The sequence below is a fragment of the Phyllobates terribilis genome, unplaced genomic scaffold (assembly GCF_046119375.1).
Source record: "Phyllobates terribilis strain yellow unplaced genomic scaffold, ASM4611937v1 Scaffold_116__1_contigs__length_5312468, whole genome shotgun sequence".
Taxonomy (NCBI): Eukaryota; Metazoa; Chordata; class Amphibia; order Anura; family Dendrobatidae; genus Phyllobates; species Phyllobates terribilis.
The window spans coordinates 4,361,657-4,378,892 of record NW_027362876.1 but is presented as its reverse complement, the minus strand read 5'-3'; the positions used below and the strand labels follow the sequence as shown (position 1 = coordinate 4,378,892).

Below are 17,236 nucleotides of genomic sequence, written 5' to 3'. Positions count from 1 at the left end.
ACGGAGCGGAACCGCGTGTGTACGAGGTGTACGGAGCGGAGCCGCGTGTGTACGAGGTGTACGGAGCGGAGCCGCGTGTGTACGAGGTGTACGGATCGGAGCCGCGTGTGTACGAGGTGTACGGAGCGGAGCCGCGTGTGTACGAGGTGTACGGAGCGGAGCCGCGTGTCTACGAGGTGTACGGAGGGGAGCCGTGTGTGTACGGAGCGGAACCGCGTGTGTACGAGGTGTGCGGAGCCGCGTGTGTATGAGGTGTACGGAGCGGAGCCGCGCGCGCGCAAGGTGTACGGAGCGGAACCGTGTATGTACGAGGTGTACAGAGAGGAACAGCGTGTGAACGAGGTGTATGGAGCGGAGCCGTGCGTGTACGAGGTGCACGGAGCGGAGCCGTGCGTGTACGAGGTGTACGGAGCGGAGTCGTGCATGTACGAGGTGTGCATATCTGTGCACTGTAAGGTGGCTTCCGGACAGGTCATGGATGGGAGGTATGTGTCCCCGAAGTACCAAGCTTCGGTGATGTAGGACCCGAAGAAGCAGGCTCCAGCACACATAGTGCTGAGAGGGAGTTAATGGGCCCGGATTAAAGGGCCGGGTTATACGAGCAGCTGAAAGAGCTGGGGGTCATAAATTCATATATATGGGGTACAATGTCCCCAGCATCACATTTGCCAGTAAATGCAACTATACTCACAGAGCATACCACAGTTATTTCATTAGTGCTGGAAAAAAATTGCATTGAAATGAAAGGCAACATGTTTCAAAATGAAAGAATGTAATAATGTTGCAAAGTTGAGCACCTTCACAGGATAAAAGAACATCCAGGGCTACTGCCACTCTCATAACAAAAGGGATTAGTTGTACATCAATCCCTATCCGAGGGACGGATGTGCCTTGTGACGCTGACACACTAAGGTTAAGTGGACACGTAGCATTTTTAATGCGTTTTTGCGGCAGTTTTTCAGTGCGAAAACGCATCAAAAACACTCTACCAGCTATTGCAATGGTAATCCTGATATGCTGTGCACATGATGCGGAAATTACCATTGCGGAAACAAACGCAGCATGACCATTATGCCCAGAGTTTCCGGAGTGTTTCCCGCCCATTGACTTTAATTGAAACGCAGAAAATCCACAGGTATAATATTTATACCTGCGGATTTGCTGCGTTTCAATTAAAACCAATAGACTTGAAACGCTCCGGAAACCCGCTGTGAGTGGTACCCAGGTTGGCTGGGGAGGACTACTACTCCTCTCATCCGACCACCGTTCCTGCTCATAACAGTGTCAGCGGCGCAGCTGAAGAGATCAGTAGTTCTCCTCAGCCGAGCAGGGAACCACCAGTAGTTAAAAAAAGAAAAAAAAACACTATACTCACCTGTCTGGCGCCCCCGATGTCCTCCCGATGTCCCCCAGCGATGTTCTCCTCCCGGTGGCTGGTGATACACTGCAGGGAGCACGCTCGCTCCCAGCAGTGTACTGCGCTCTATGGACCTGCGGTCACTTGACCTCACCGTAGGAACATTCTCAAGAATGTTCCCATGGTGGTAAGCTCAACGGGGCTGATCAGCTGATCTTCAGCTGATGAACCTCAGTGACCTCCTGCAGCAGCAATGTACACTGACAGAAGTGATTTTACACCCCTGTCAGTACACATTGCTGTCTTCTACAGTAGTGACATCAGTGATTGCTGATGTCGCTGCTATAGAAGTGACATGGATCGCTGAGGGACAATCATTGACGGTAATCGTGGACTATATCATGGCGGCGGACAGGTGAGGGATATGGTTGTTTGTTTGTTGTATTTTTTCAGGAGACGAGGGATTCGGGGACTGAGAGTGTAATAAAAAAATTTTTAGAACCGTGTGTTTTCTATTTCATTAAAATACTTTATTCTGGCCGTGTATTTATTGATAAAGCGGCAACCACTCTACTACGCAGTTAGTAATGGGGGCGTCTTATAGACACCCTCCATTACTAATCTGGGCTTCACGTCAGCCGCAATACAAGGCTGACATGAACCCCAACCCCATTACCCCACTCGCCACTGCTACAGGGCAGTGGGAAGAGCGGAGGCTAAACACCAGATTTGGTGCATCTTATGGATGCGCCATTTCTGGGACTGCTGAGGGGTGATATTAAAGGCCGCTTAGGGGGCTAGTATTCATGGCCCCTTCCCTGGCTATTACTGTCAGCCCGCAGCTATCTGTTTAGCCTTTTCTGGTTAGATTTTTATAGGGAGACCCCTATTTTTTTCTGAGGTCCCCCTGTAATCTAGCCAATAAAGACTAAACAAACAGCTGTGGACTGATATTAATAGCCAGGGAACATTGTTGGGTAATGGCCCCTTCCCCAGCTACTAATAGCAGTGGTCGGCTTTCCTTCTGCTGGTTATAAAAACGACGCAGGAGCCCACGCCATTTTTTTTTTAAATTTTAGGCTCTGTGCCCATGATCCGGATGTAGCAGCGTTTTGGATGCATATTTTTTGCTGTGTCCAAAACACTGCGTTCTATTGAACACAGGTAAATCCGCATAAAAAGAAATTGGGAAAAGTCTCCAATAAAAAATAATTCTCACTTTATTTGTGCAAAATATTAAAATATATAAAAGTCCATGATAGCGGAGATACAATCTCGACGCATTTCTGGCTTACGCCCTTGGTCAGTGATCATCACTGACTAAGGTGCGTAAGCCAGAAACGCTTTGAGATTGCATCTCCGCTATCACGGACTTTTATATATTTTAATATTTTGCACAAATAAAGTGAGAATTATTTTTTATTGGAGACTTTTCCCACTTTCTCTTTATACTGGCCACGAGTCACGGCATTATGGGTCTGAACTCAGAAGATATGAACAGCAGGATGGATTAAATGCATGGTGAGGCATATATTGTTTTGTTGTTTTTTTTTAAGGTAAATCCGCATGTGTTAACTGAACCATGCGGATTTACCGCATTCAATACTTTCTAGTAGTCCAATTTATATTGCGGAGACTAGCGACTCCGCAAGAGAATTTGACATGCTGCAGTCCTGAAAGACGCGCCCCATGTCAGTGTCCATGGATGATCCGCAGCCTCTGATGCACGCATAGTGAACATGGGATTTCTAGAGATCCCATCCACTATGTGTAACATCTGAATGCTGCGGGTTTGACGCTGTATAAACAAGCGGCTCCTGATCATGGCCATGTACCCAAACTCACCCGCAGCATGTCAATTTCTGTAGCGGACACACTGGTCCACGTCTATTTGGCTCAAGTGGTCCGATGGTAGGTAATTTCAAATGTGGACACCAGGGGTGGATTAAGAGTAGCAAGGGCCCCGGGCAGTTTAGAAGGCACGGGCCCCCTCCACACACCTGATTTATCACGTGACATGTCACATGATCCCCTGTGATAGATCATGTGATAGTTCACGGGAAATTAATTTGGCACAATATTAATTGTGCTACCCCATCTGAGAGCAGCACAATATAGGGGCAGATACCATGATTCCAGCGATGTGTCACTTTTTCAGCTGCTTGTTGTCATTTTGAGAAAATCACCGTTTTATCTGCTGCAGATCTAGCAGCTCTCTGAATGCTGCGCTCTGTATAGCCCCACCCACACCACTGATTGGCAGCTTTCTGCCCATGCTCAGTGTACACAGAAATCTACTGATCAGTGATGGGGGTGGGGTCCTACAGAACTTACTAGTCAATTACCTTCTAACAAATCAATGATTTTATCAAAACAACACTAAGCAGCCCAGTAAGTGACACATTACTGGAATCAGTGCCTCTAACCCTACATTATGCTGCTCTCAGATTAGGTGGCAAAAACCTGATGACAGATTCCCTTTAAAGGAGCTGTAAACACAAAAAAAGTTTGTATTAAAAAAAATACAAGCCATTTGTGAAATTAACTTTTTTTCATTGTTAATTCACATTAGACTGTATCTTCAACACTTTTGTCAGCAGGTCTTATTACAGACTCTGAATAGGGCAGCTCTCTCCCTCTCCCTCAGCAGAAAGTCACAGCATGGTTAAAAAACGGGATCTTTTATGATTTTCTTATAATAAATAAAAAAGGACATGCAAGTCCTCCAAACTATTTTCCGTTTCTGTATAGGGGAGGTCCTAAATCTTTCTTGTTCTTTAGTTGATCACATGTCAAAAATGCAAAGCATTTACTATGAACTCGCCTAAAAAAATATGCACTTGGAGAGTAATATCATCATCTGCATGTAAATATTTCTTGACTCTAAGGGCTCGCTCACACTGTCGTATAACACGGCCGAATGCTATGTGATGTTTTATCGGATAGGACTCGGCCCTATGTTATACTATGGGACAGTGCAGATCTGCGATTATTGGCATGAGAAAATAATCTCATTCGATATTCGGACCATGTGCACCCATACAAGTCTACGGGTGCACGTAAAACATTGGACTGCACTCGGATGTCATCCAAGTGCAGTCCGATGAACACTCACAGAGACTATGGAGAAGATGGAGAAATTAAGTTCTCCATCTTCTCCATATCTGTGCTGCGAGAGAATCGGATCACACTCAGTTGAAGCTCTGACAGAGTTTGAGCCGAGTGTCTAGCATAATTGGCCCTATTCTCTTGCATGAGAGAATATATGGCTTAGTGAGTGGACCCTAAAACTGAATAGTAGTGACGGACAGGCACCTCACAAGCGGGATCCATGTAGCTCTCAGATGTCATGTAGGTAGGGCTTCATTCCATGGGGTAGGGCTTAATTTCAAGGTATATAAAAAAAATGGACTTCAAATAAAAATTAAATGAACACAAAAAGCACTAATTGAATTATTTTTTTCGTATTTATGTTTGCAGCCCCTTTAAAAACCCTTTGAGGACCAAGGCACATATATGTCCCATAGTTTTAAACTGGAAAAAAATTTGATTGAATAAAATTTAAGGTCCTCCAAGGTTTAAGTAGGTCATAAATTCATATGAATACTTGCTCATACAATTGCACATGCCAAAAGATGAAGAAGAACAGAATCAAAAATATGACATTAAGTGGAGTACTTACAGGTATTCAAGGTGAAAGAGACCAGCAAAGGCATCGTCTCGAATGACAGTAAATGAGTTAGAATTCAGCAAGCTGAAAATGAAGACAGCAGGTTAGAAGCGAACCAGACTTTATGGTGCTCAGAATTAGTCAAGCAGAATTTATTGACTGCTGTTGCAAAGCACTGAGACTCCCGCAGTGTATAGATGGCGCCGTGCGGCCTCCCGCTGTGTATAGATGGCGCCGTGCGGGCTCCCGCTGTGTATAGATGGCGCCGTATAGATGGCTACGTGCGGCCTCCTGCTGAGTATACGTGTATAGATGGCTACGTGCGGCCTCCTGCTGAGTACAGATGCCGCACGGCGCTCCCCCCAGAGACAGCAGGAGGCCGCACAGCGCCATCTATACTCAGCGGGAGACCGCACGTAGCCGTCTATACACAGCAGGAGGCCACACGGCGACATCTATACTCAGCGGGGGGCCGCACGTAGCCATCTATACACAGCGGGGGGCACACGTAGCCATCTATACACAGCGGGGGGCCGCACGGCGCCGTCTATACACAGCGGGGGGCCGCACGTAGCCATCTATACACAGCGGGGGGCCGCACGTAGCCATCTATACACAGCGGGAGGCCACACTGCGCCCTCCCCAGAGACATCAGGAGGCCGCACGGCGCCAACTATACTCAGCAGGAGGCCACATGCAGTCATACACACACACAAACATATACAGACACGCATAAACACATTTGAAACACAAAAATACATACAAACAGACATCACACAATGACATCTGCCCACACACACACAAACAGACAGACATCACACACACACACACACCTGCCCACACACACACACACACACACACCTGCCCACACACACACACACCTGCCCACACACACATCTGTGTGTGTGTATGTATGTATAGTGTGTGTGTGTGTATAATGTGTGTGTGTGTATAATGTGTGTGTATGTATAGTGTGTGTGTATGTATAGTGTGTGTATGTATAGTGTGTATAATGTGTGTGTGTATGTATAGTGTGTGTGTATGTATAGTGTGTGTGTATGTGTGTGTGTATAATTTGTGTGTGTGTATTTTTTTTTTAAGTTAAAAACAAGTAAAATGCATGTGGCATCAATATCAAGACTCCAGATATAAGGGCCTATTCACACTGAATTTTGCAATGCATTCATCTCCTCTTTCCAGGCTTCTATCTAAATCCCTGAAAAATGGCATTCAGATGTGCCTTGACATAGCCATTGATTTGAACAAAGGCAAACCGAGGCTAAAGTCTGAATCTTTAGGCTCCATTTGCTCTGCTTTCAGATGTCTCATTTCAGACAGCACAATCCTGAATTTCAGGGATTCAGTTGTAAGCCTTGTGTAAAGACCTGAATGCAGCGCTGAATGTAGTGTGAATAGGTCCTTACATCCTACACCACCTCAGGGGATTGTTGTTATGGAGTATTGCCCCTGGGTGGCCGCAGTTATGACCACCACCAGGGCTCGCGGTCACCCACCCTAGCTTTGGTATTCTGGGGAGCTGGTATAATGAATATCTGAGAAGAGCCCTAGAGAAGCAAGAACATTGGACAACCAAGAGGTGGTGGCCTAAAGTCAGGTGTAGTGTTCAACAGGGCAAGACTTTCTAACCTGCCCCCCCCCACACACACACACATACACACACCTGCCCACACAGACACACACACACACACACCTGCCCACACACACACACACCTGCACACACACACACACCTGCCCACACACACACACCTGCCCACACACACACCTGCCCACACACACACACCTGCCCACACACACACACCTGCCCACACACACACGCACCTGCCCACACACACACACCTGCCCACACACATACACCTGCCCACACACACACACACACACCTGCCCACAGACACACACATATACACACACCTGCCCACACACCCATATATACACACACACCTGCCCACACACACACCTGCCCACACACACCTGCCCCCACACACCTGCCCACACACACCTGCCCACACACACACCTGCCCACACATACATACACACACACACACCTGCCCACACACACACATATACACACACACATATACACACACACACATATACACACACACACCTGCCCACACACACCTGCCCACACACACACACACACCTGCCCACACACACACCTGCCCACACACACACACACCTGCCCACACACACACACCTGCCCACACACACATATACACACACACCTGCCCACACACACACACCTGCCCCCACACACACACACCTGCCCACACACACACACCTGCCCACACACACACCTGCCCACACACACACACCTACCCACACACACACACCTGCCCACACACATACACACACACCTGCCCACACACACACACACCTGTCCCCACACACACACACATATACACACACACACACACCTGCCCACACACACACACATATACACACACACACATATACACACACACACACATATATACACACACACACCTGCCCACAAACACACACACACACACACACCTGCCCACACACACACACCTGCCCACACACACACACATATACACACACACACATATACACACACACCTGCCCACACACACACACACATATACACACACACCTGCCCACACAGACACCTGCCCACAAACACACACACACCTGCCCACACACACATCTGCCCACACACACACACACTCACCATCCCCCGGCTCCATTCTTCCTGCCTGCTCTCTCTTCTCCATTGCAGCAGTGCAGGCCGGGGCGCACTGCATGACGTCACAGCTAGGAGACACGGCCGCGCACAGGGCCGTGTCTCCTAGCAGTGACGCGGCCGGGCCAGCACAGGGAAGTTAACTGCTGCAGTGCTGGCCCGGCCGATGAAGAAGTAGCGGCGGCAGCTGCTGGGGGAGCGGTCCGGGCCCCCCCCTCCCGCCACTGCTACCGCTATGTGCCGCGGCGGCCCGCACATATAATGAGGGCAATCCGGCATTAGACACCCCGCCTGGAGCCGAGGGCCCCCTGCCGGCTCGGGGCCCCGGGCGGTCGCCCGGATTGCCCTCATTATAATCCGCCTATGGTGGACACTGTGTGGCATGCCCCAATGTCCTACGCTGTACCAGCTTTTGCTCGACAGATGGCACAAAGAAATTTGATATCAGACATTATATCACCTGTGGTACTTCTAATGTCATCTATTATGCTACCTGCAGCTGTTCATTGATTTATGTCGGTTTGACATCGAGAGAGCTGCGGGTACGCATATGGGAGCATGTGAGGGACATTATGGCTGCCAGTTCGGCAAATGATCCAACTCAACTCAAGACGATACCACGCCATTTTAAGGCTAAACATGATTGCAATCCCCGTTCCTTCATTGTGCGGGGTATTGACGTAATACATATGGGGATTCGGGGGGCAATGTCAGGAAGAGACTTGCCCAGAAAGAGTCACAATGGATCATGCGCCTGAACACAGTAACACCTAATGGCCTGAATGAGTCGCTAAGCTTTTCCTCATTTTTGTAACAGTAAGCTTATCTTGTATACCTTTATCCCCACATGTTTGTATTAACACATGTGGGGCGGGTGATTATAAGAGGAATTATTTTTTATGTGGTTTTAATTCCAATGTTTTCATTTTATTTCTTTCTCTTTCCTTCCTCTTCCCAGTCCATATTTATGAAGTCCTTGTGACCCTGCTCACGTTTGGAGACCAGCGAGATTCGGATATATACATTTGACCTCATGTCCAGACGGGAGATATGATTATCAAGATCTATGATTGCTGCTATTATACATATGCGACTTTAATATTTATATTTACATATATACTTTGATTAATTAATTTTTGTTGTATGCAGCATCTATTTCTATGGCCTTCTCCCTATTTTTGACTATTAAGTTCCCCCTTCCCCCCTTTTGTTTCACTGTTGCTCCGTTATGTGATCCCAACTTCTCCAGAATGAGCTCTGTTACACTGCTTTCTGACATGGCTGAGCGCGTGCCCGCGGTGGGGATCGTGGCGCCCGTGCGCGTGGCCATCTGAAGGCTGCCCTGCGCCTGCATCAGAATTAATTCCGGCGCATGTGCAGTTTGGCGGTGTGACGGCCGGGGCGCGCGCGCGGCGTACTCCCTCAGCCACATGCATGCGCCGTACCTGGTGTCTTTGACCCCATGTCACGTGGTCCGTGGAGACCGCCCCCGGCTTAGCTGGCCACTTCCGGATGCGTGCCCCGCCGACCAGTTTTCTGCATTCCAGGCTCCATGGGGATAGACGTATATATATACTTTCTGGGTCACTATGATGGCATTACTTTTTTACTTTGAAAAAGCGGCTTGGAACGCAGCGAAACGTACGTTGGGCCATCACTCTCATCATCTTTCTACCTCCCCCTCTGCTGTGCTTTCCTGTCAGGTAATTATCTCGCTGGTTTGATTTATTTTTGGTTATGGAGATGGGCATATAGCTATATACTAAGAACATTTAACATCTTCATCTTGTTCCATTTATATCTCAGTGAGATTATGTGAATCATGATAATCCTGTGATTTTTATCCCATTTTTTTCATTTCAATTTACTATTACCTATAACTAAATTATTTCTGTGGGCAATGTGCAATTTCGCAGTCTCATGGATTCATTTTAAATATACTACCCTACTTGAAAGCACTTTATCATCTGACACTACCTCATTGTCTTAATTTCTATTTGTACCCTTTTATTGTGTATAACTAAATAAATATTTCTTGCAATATTTGCTGAGTTCTTTCTCCTCCTTTGTTTATGCTATTCTCAGCATGCATGTGGACAATCATCTGTAATAGTACAGGTGGTTGCCCACTTTTTTGCTTTGTTTACACTGATGGCATTTTTGATTTATTTGACACAGGACTTCGCTGCAGATTTTGACCAATTGAAGTGTTATTGTATGTGGTGGATTCACATGTACCGACAACAAAAGTGCAGCATTAGAACACCTCATCTTGGACGCAAGAATATGCTGCATCCAAAGCACTGCTTCTTGCTGTTCGTGGTGACGTAGCGGCTAATGTAACAGCTGTGAGCTGTTAATAATAGCCAGGGACCATGTTTGCAAATAGCACCTTCCCAGGCTAAAAATAGCAGCTCGCTGCTGCCCCAGAAACTACATGAATAGAAAGGCTAAAGAAGATTGGAATGGAATTAGCTGACACCTAGCTCTTTTGTTTGGTGATGACAAGGTGTCAAACAGACCCTTTCATGACCAAACCTAATTAAAGTAAAGAGTTAAATAAACACACAGAGTAAACACTTTATTTGAAATACAACAGACACATTCTTTAATCATTTAAATTATATACTCACCCCAGTTCTGACGGTAATCTGTAAAAAAATACTTATTTCCGTATAATTTTCTATTGAGGACTTCTTATTAGATGCGATTGATCAAAAACTATAGCACGATATTCTTATGAAAAAAAAATATTGATTTATTCTCGGATTGTCCATTAAAAAGAATGATTGAAATAGTTACATAAAATAGTTAGTTACAAAGTGATTGTCCATTTGTCCATAATTAGCTTAATTGTTGAGAGTCACCCATCTTTCCCTGGGATCCTGGATGGTAGATTGCTTCTGCCTGTGTCCAGCACGTGTGTCCGGATGACACCATGTGTCCGGGTAAACAACATGTCTCCTTGGGCCTACATCAGCAGCTGTTTTCTTCACACATAGATTCTTGTCCTGTGTCCTGTGAAATGGCACTAGCCCCACTTGTCTCTAACATGGGCTTTTATAACTGGTCATATAACACCTGTTTTCTGCATATGGCACTGAACTAAAAATACACAAATAGCACATGTCATCTAGAAACCCTAGCACGATGGCTGATGCAATCTTATGCAGTATATGGTACAGAATTTAGAATAAAATGAATATCCATAATTAATATTTAACAATTCCCCCTTTTTGAGGATGACAGACATCAACTGAAATCCTCGAAGTAAATAGGTTCATCATTAGGATAACAGGATCATTTTTCTTTTCTTCTTCCTTGACAATATCATTTAATGTCCATAATAATAATATTAATATCAATATCAGTTTATTGTTATATGTATTCAATAGCATAATGATATGAATTCATGTTATGGTAAGCCGTGACTAATATTCATTTAACATGTATAATGATACTTCCCTAAATCTAAATCGAAGTAATCACGGGTCCAATCGTCATCATCTGATGTCATCGGGTCTTCGTCTCGTCTTCTTCTTGGTTCTTTTAAAACACAGTCTTTAGATGAAAACTCCTTTGAAATAAATGACAGCGTGTAGCTATTGTACAGTCCATAATTGTATTCATTATTGTTCAGTCCATAAACTGTACTCTTTATTAGAAAGATCATGTGTGTCAATTGATAAGAAAACAAAGTCCATGGATGAAATGTAGCTTTAATATCTGTGCGATGTCACCTGGACTTACGTTGGATAGTTCTGGAATCTTCCCCGTGTCGTCCGCACTGGTCTCGTGTCACTTTTGGAACAGATGTGACATCTTTGGTCAGCAAAGCAAGGGTTAGCTTGACACTTCCCAGCTTTATATAGCCCCATAACCAGTACTCAGTCCTTAATGTACAGGACACATATGTCAGGCTGGCAGCTTTCTGACACTCCTTCATTATTCAGCAGCTTTCAGGTGATAGGAAACCACTGGAACGTGATGAAAACTTGAACACAACCCAGTTCATATAGGATCATCGTCCTCTGTAGTCATGGTTATCAGTGGTGTGAATGCAGGGGCGTACATAGAAGTCATGGGGCCCCATAGCAGAAGCTCTAATTGGGCCCCCCCCCCCCAAAAAAAAAAAAAAAAAATTTGTCTGTGTCACAGAAGAGCAGATCTCATAACTTTCCAGCCTTTACATAGTAATTTTCCTCCTTTTGAAGTTGTAGATTCCTCTTTCATTGCCCCATAAAGTAAATAAAGTATGATGCCAACAAAAGTGCCCCCCAAACAAAGTATGATACCCCCATGGTGCATTCCTCCACATTAGCCTCCATACACTCTCATGGCCCCCACACAGCCCTCCAAACAGTATAATGGACCCCACACACACCTTCACACTGTATAATTGCTTTCATACAGTATAACGGCCCCCCACATAGCCCTCAAATATTATAATGGCCCAACATAGCCTTCCATATAGTATAATACACCACCGATAATCTTCCATATAGTATAATGCGCCCCCATAATCCTCCATATAGTATAAGGCTCCCCCATAATCTTCCATATAGTATAATGCTCCCCCCATATAGTATAATGTGCCCCCCATAATCCTCCATATAGTATAATGAACTTCATATTGTCCTCCATAGAATATAATGCACTGCCCATAGTCCTCCATACAGTATATTACACACCCCATAGGGTAAAATGCAGCCCATATAGTATAATGCCACAGTCCTGCAGTATTATGGGCACCACGTACTCACTGATTTTAAAATACTGTATATTTTAAATAAGCCGACCCGAAAATAAGCTGAGGCCCCTAATTTTACCACATAAAAATGGGAAAACCTATTGACTTGAGTATAAGCCTAGGATGGGAAATGCAGCAGCTACTGGTAAATTTCCCCATCCTGGTATGTGTGGCCCCCTCAATCCCACAATCCTTGGTATGTGTGGCCCCCACAATCCCTGGTATGTGTGGCCTCCTCAATCCCCCAGTCCTGGTATGTGTGGCCTCCTCAATCCCCCAATCCTTGTAAGTGTGGCCTCCTCAATCCCCCAATCCTGGTAAATGTGGCCTCCTCAATCCTGGTAAGTGTGGCCTCCTCAATCCCCCAATCCTGGTATGTGTGGCCTCCTCAATGCAAGTATCCTGGTATGTGTGGCCTCCTCAATCCCCAATCACTGCACAGTCCTGTCTGCAGCAGCTCATGTCGGCATCTGAGCAGCGCGCGCTCTCAGTTGCTGAGGTGAGCTGCTGCTGCTGCCAGCACATTCACTCCTCTCCACGCCGGGACTATGTGCGTGAAGAAGCGTGAATATGCTTCCTCTTTAGCAGCGGGCACTGACAGGAGCCGCGGCTCAGCGCTCCTCCGTGCCCACTGCTGAAGAGAATGAATATTCCCTCTTCTCCACGCCCATATTCATGTTCCTTTAACAGCGGGCACATGTAGTAGCTGCGGCAGGGGCTAATGCGTGTGCCCTGCTCCTCCACTGCCGCAACCCGCTCCTCTGACGCCGCAACCTCCTACTCACCTATCCTCCTCGTTCCCAGGCTGCTTGGGGAACGCCACTGTGTGAATGTATTTGACACAGTCTATTATAACACTCAGCATTCACAACATCTTTAACTTCTGAGATTTCCGGATATCGGTCGCTTCTTCTTGTAACTTTTGAGAGTCTCTATGATTTTTAAATATGAGTAAATAAGTCTTTATTAAGATAGAATTCATAATTGCGATGTCTTGATTGAAGTCTTCATTCCCTAATCTGATACCAAATCTCGCAATTTTCCTAACCTATAATATCACAGCGTACCATAGCAATCAAGAATATCCATCTAATTATTATCAAAATATTAAAATTAATTATGTTAGGAATAATAAAACAATAATTGATAGTAATTCATTATTAATCAAGTTCTTCATGTGATGGAATATTTTTGTGTCATAGGTGTAATTACCTTTTCCAACCCATAGGTGTCAGTGTGTTTTGAAACAACAAGTGTTTATATCTTTATTAAACCAATAATACCAAAGAATATATACTCCTGAACCAAAATGAATAAATATATGAATGAAAGAATGACTTGTTGTGTTTACTCAGAAAATTGAAACATTTTTTCTTCTTATATTGGAACCATATCATTGTATTTAATGAAGCAATATTCTTGTAGTAGGCATTACTTTATTAAATATTAATGTGCTTTCTCAATTGAGATTTTGAGCTGAAATAAAATCAAAAAATGAGAATTAAAAATGAAAAATAGAAAAATAAGAAAGTAAGAATAAAATTTAAAAATGAAGATTAAAATTAAGACTAAAAATAATAATAATAATGCCTTTTATGTTAATTACAAATGCAGAGTAATTATATTTTTCATAAAAATACTCTTATATTTCAATTATCTGGATGATTTCATATTTGTCATAACCTTGTATTACCAAAAATGATTAAAATATGCAACTTTGCATATAACCCCTTCTTTGTTATACCATTGTACCTTATTACTATTTTTCCTTTATTAAAAATGTGTGAAAAATAAGTATCGATCAAATGTGATTATGTAATCAGGATCAAAAACACATTCCCCCTTAAGGCCAAAAAATATTATTTTAGAAAATAATTTATATATCAGAACCAAATTAAAAATAATTATTCTTCTATAAATATTTTTCATAAATTTCATATCAATGTGTAGCATATATTTGTCTGAAGAGATGTGTACATATTTAGGTAACCATTAAAAAATAATAACCTTGAATACTATAAAATTATCATTTGGAAAAATTATTGTAAATGTAAATTTGCTTTATAAACCATTTTGATGTGTGGTTGCCCTTATCCACTATTAGCTAAATCAAGAAATAATAATTACCAAAGAAATATAGAAATGGATATATATACAGTACAGACCAAAAGTTTGGACACACCTGCTCATTTAAAGATTTTTCTGTATTTTCATGACTATGAAAATTGTACTTTCACACTGAAGGCATCAAAACTATGAATTAACACATGTGGAATTATATACTTAACAAAAAAGTGTGAAACAACTGAAAATATGTCTTATATTCTAGGTTCTTCAAAGTAGCCACCTTTTGCTTTGATGACTGCTTTGCACACTCTTGGCATTCTCTTGATGAGCTTCAAGAGGTAGTCACCGGAAATGGTTTTCACTTCACAGGTGTGCCCTGTCAGGTTTAATAAGTGGGATTTCTTGCCTTATAAATGGGGTTAGGACCATCAGTTGTGTTGTGCAGAAGTCTGGTGGATACACAGCTGATAGTCCTACTGAATAGACTGTTAGAATTTGTATTATGGTGAGAAAAAAAGCAGCTAAGTAAAGAAAAACGAGTGGCCATCATTACTTTAAGAAATGAAGGTCAGTCAGTCCGAAAAATTGAGAAAACTTTGAGTGTCCCCAAGTGCAGTTGCAAAAACCATCAAGCACTACAAAGAAACTGTCTCACATGAGGACCGCCCCAGGAAAGGAAGACCAAGAGTCACCTCTGCTTCTAAGGATAAGTTTATCCGAGTCACCAGCCTCAGAAATCGCAGGTTAACAGCAGCTCAGATTAGAGACCAGGTCAATGCCACACAGAGTTCTAGCAGCAGATACATCTCTTCAACACCTGTTAAGAGGAGACTTTGTGCAGCAGGCCTTCATGGTAAAATAGCTGCTAGGAAACCACTGCTAAGGACAGGCAACAAGCAGAAGAGACTTGTTTGGGCTAAAGAACACAAGTAATGGACAGTAGACCAGTGGAAATCTGTGCTTTGGTCTGATGAGTCCAAATTTGAGATCTTTGGTTCCAACCACCGTGTCTTTGTGCAATGCAGAAAAGGTGAACGGATGGACTCTACATGCCTGGTTCCCACCGTGAAGCATGGAGGAGGAGGTGTGATGGTGTGGGGGTGCTTTTCTGGTGACACTGTTGGGGATTTATTCAAAATTGAAGGCATACTGAACCAGCATGGCTACCACAGCACCTTGCAGCGGCATGCTATTCCATCCGGTTTGCGTTTAGTTGGACGATCATTTATTTTTCAACAGGACAATGACCTCAAACACACCTCCAGGCTGTGTAAGGGCTATTTGACCAAGAAAGAGAGATAGGGTGCTACGCCAGATGACCTAGCCAACACAGTCAGCAGACCTGAACCCAATCGAGATGGTTTGGGGTGAGCAGGACCGCAGAGTGAAGGCAAAAGGGGAAACAAGTGCTAAGCATCTCTAGGAACTCCTTCAAGATTGTTGGAAGACCATTTCCGGTGACTACCTCTTGAAGCTCATCAAGAGAATGCCAAGAGTGTGCAAAGCAGTCATCAAAGCAAAAGGTGGCTACTTTGAAGAACCTACAATATAAGACATATTTTCAGTTGTTTCACACTTTTTTGTTAAGCATATAATTCCACATGTGTTAATTCATAGTTTTGATGCCTTCAGTGTGAATGTACAATTTTCATAGTCATGAAAATACAGAAAAATCTTTAAATGAGAAGGTGTGTCCAAACTTTTGGTCTGTACTGTATATTATATAGATAATACTTATTTATGTATTATAATTTTCTCAGAATTAAATATATTTGTGTACCTTCACATAAACATTTTTTTTCAAACATACATGAAATGAGGCCTCTGTCACACTTAGCAGATGAAGTAAATGAGCAGCTGCTATTTCACTGACATTCACAAATTTGTTGAACCATACATTCCACATACAAAGGTATGAACATATATATATATATTTATTTAACCCAAATTTTTTTGTATCCTAATTATCAATGCGCATTGTAAACTATTAAATGTAATATCTTAATATTTCTTTGAATATTCCCTAAGTACATATAATATGATATAATATTTTCTGAAATTTAGGACACTTGAAAAAAAAAATTGCTCTTGACTTGCTAAAATAGAAATGCCTTAGATTCTTTTTTTTTACTGGCTACCAGGTTTAAACTACACCAACTAAAAATAGGATGAATGGAAATCCATATTATTTGCTCAAAGTTCAAAGGCTGCAGCTGTCACACACGTCATGCTGTAAAGTTACTTTAGTTATAAAGCACAAATAATTCATGCACAAAAAATATTAGCAGCACAAAAGATCTAATTAATAAGTGTTACACATAATATAGTTCAACTAGTTATGTTATTATTTTAAAATGTTATACACATAAAATCATGCAATTTTTTCCAACTTCCTGTGTGAATAAAGAAATAAACCAATTTTAGAGTTGTTTGATCAAAATCCTGCTTTGGAATGAAAACTCTAAGGGTACATATAAGATAATATTAAATATCAAATTCATGCAGAAACATAATTATTTAAATATCTTATGCATATATTGATTCTAATGTAATCCAAAATATTGCCGCTTTAATTTATATATGACGTTCTAATTTATTAATTTATTTTTAATTATTACAACAAATATATATAAATACAATTATATACAATCTCTACTGTATACAAGT

At 43.0% G+C, this 17,236-nt stretch overlaps 1 protein-coding gene across 1 annotated transcript in view; it reads right to left on the bottom strand.

Annotated features, from left to right (window-relative positions):
• The window catches only part of LOC141201459 (uncharacterized), a 55,917-nt gene that overhangs the window by 38,155 nt on the left and 526 nt on the right, over window positions 1–17,236 (bottom strand). The window lies entirely within an intron of this gene.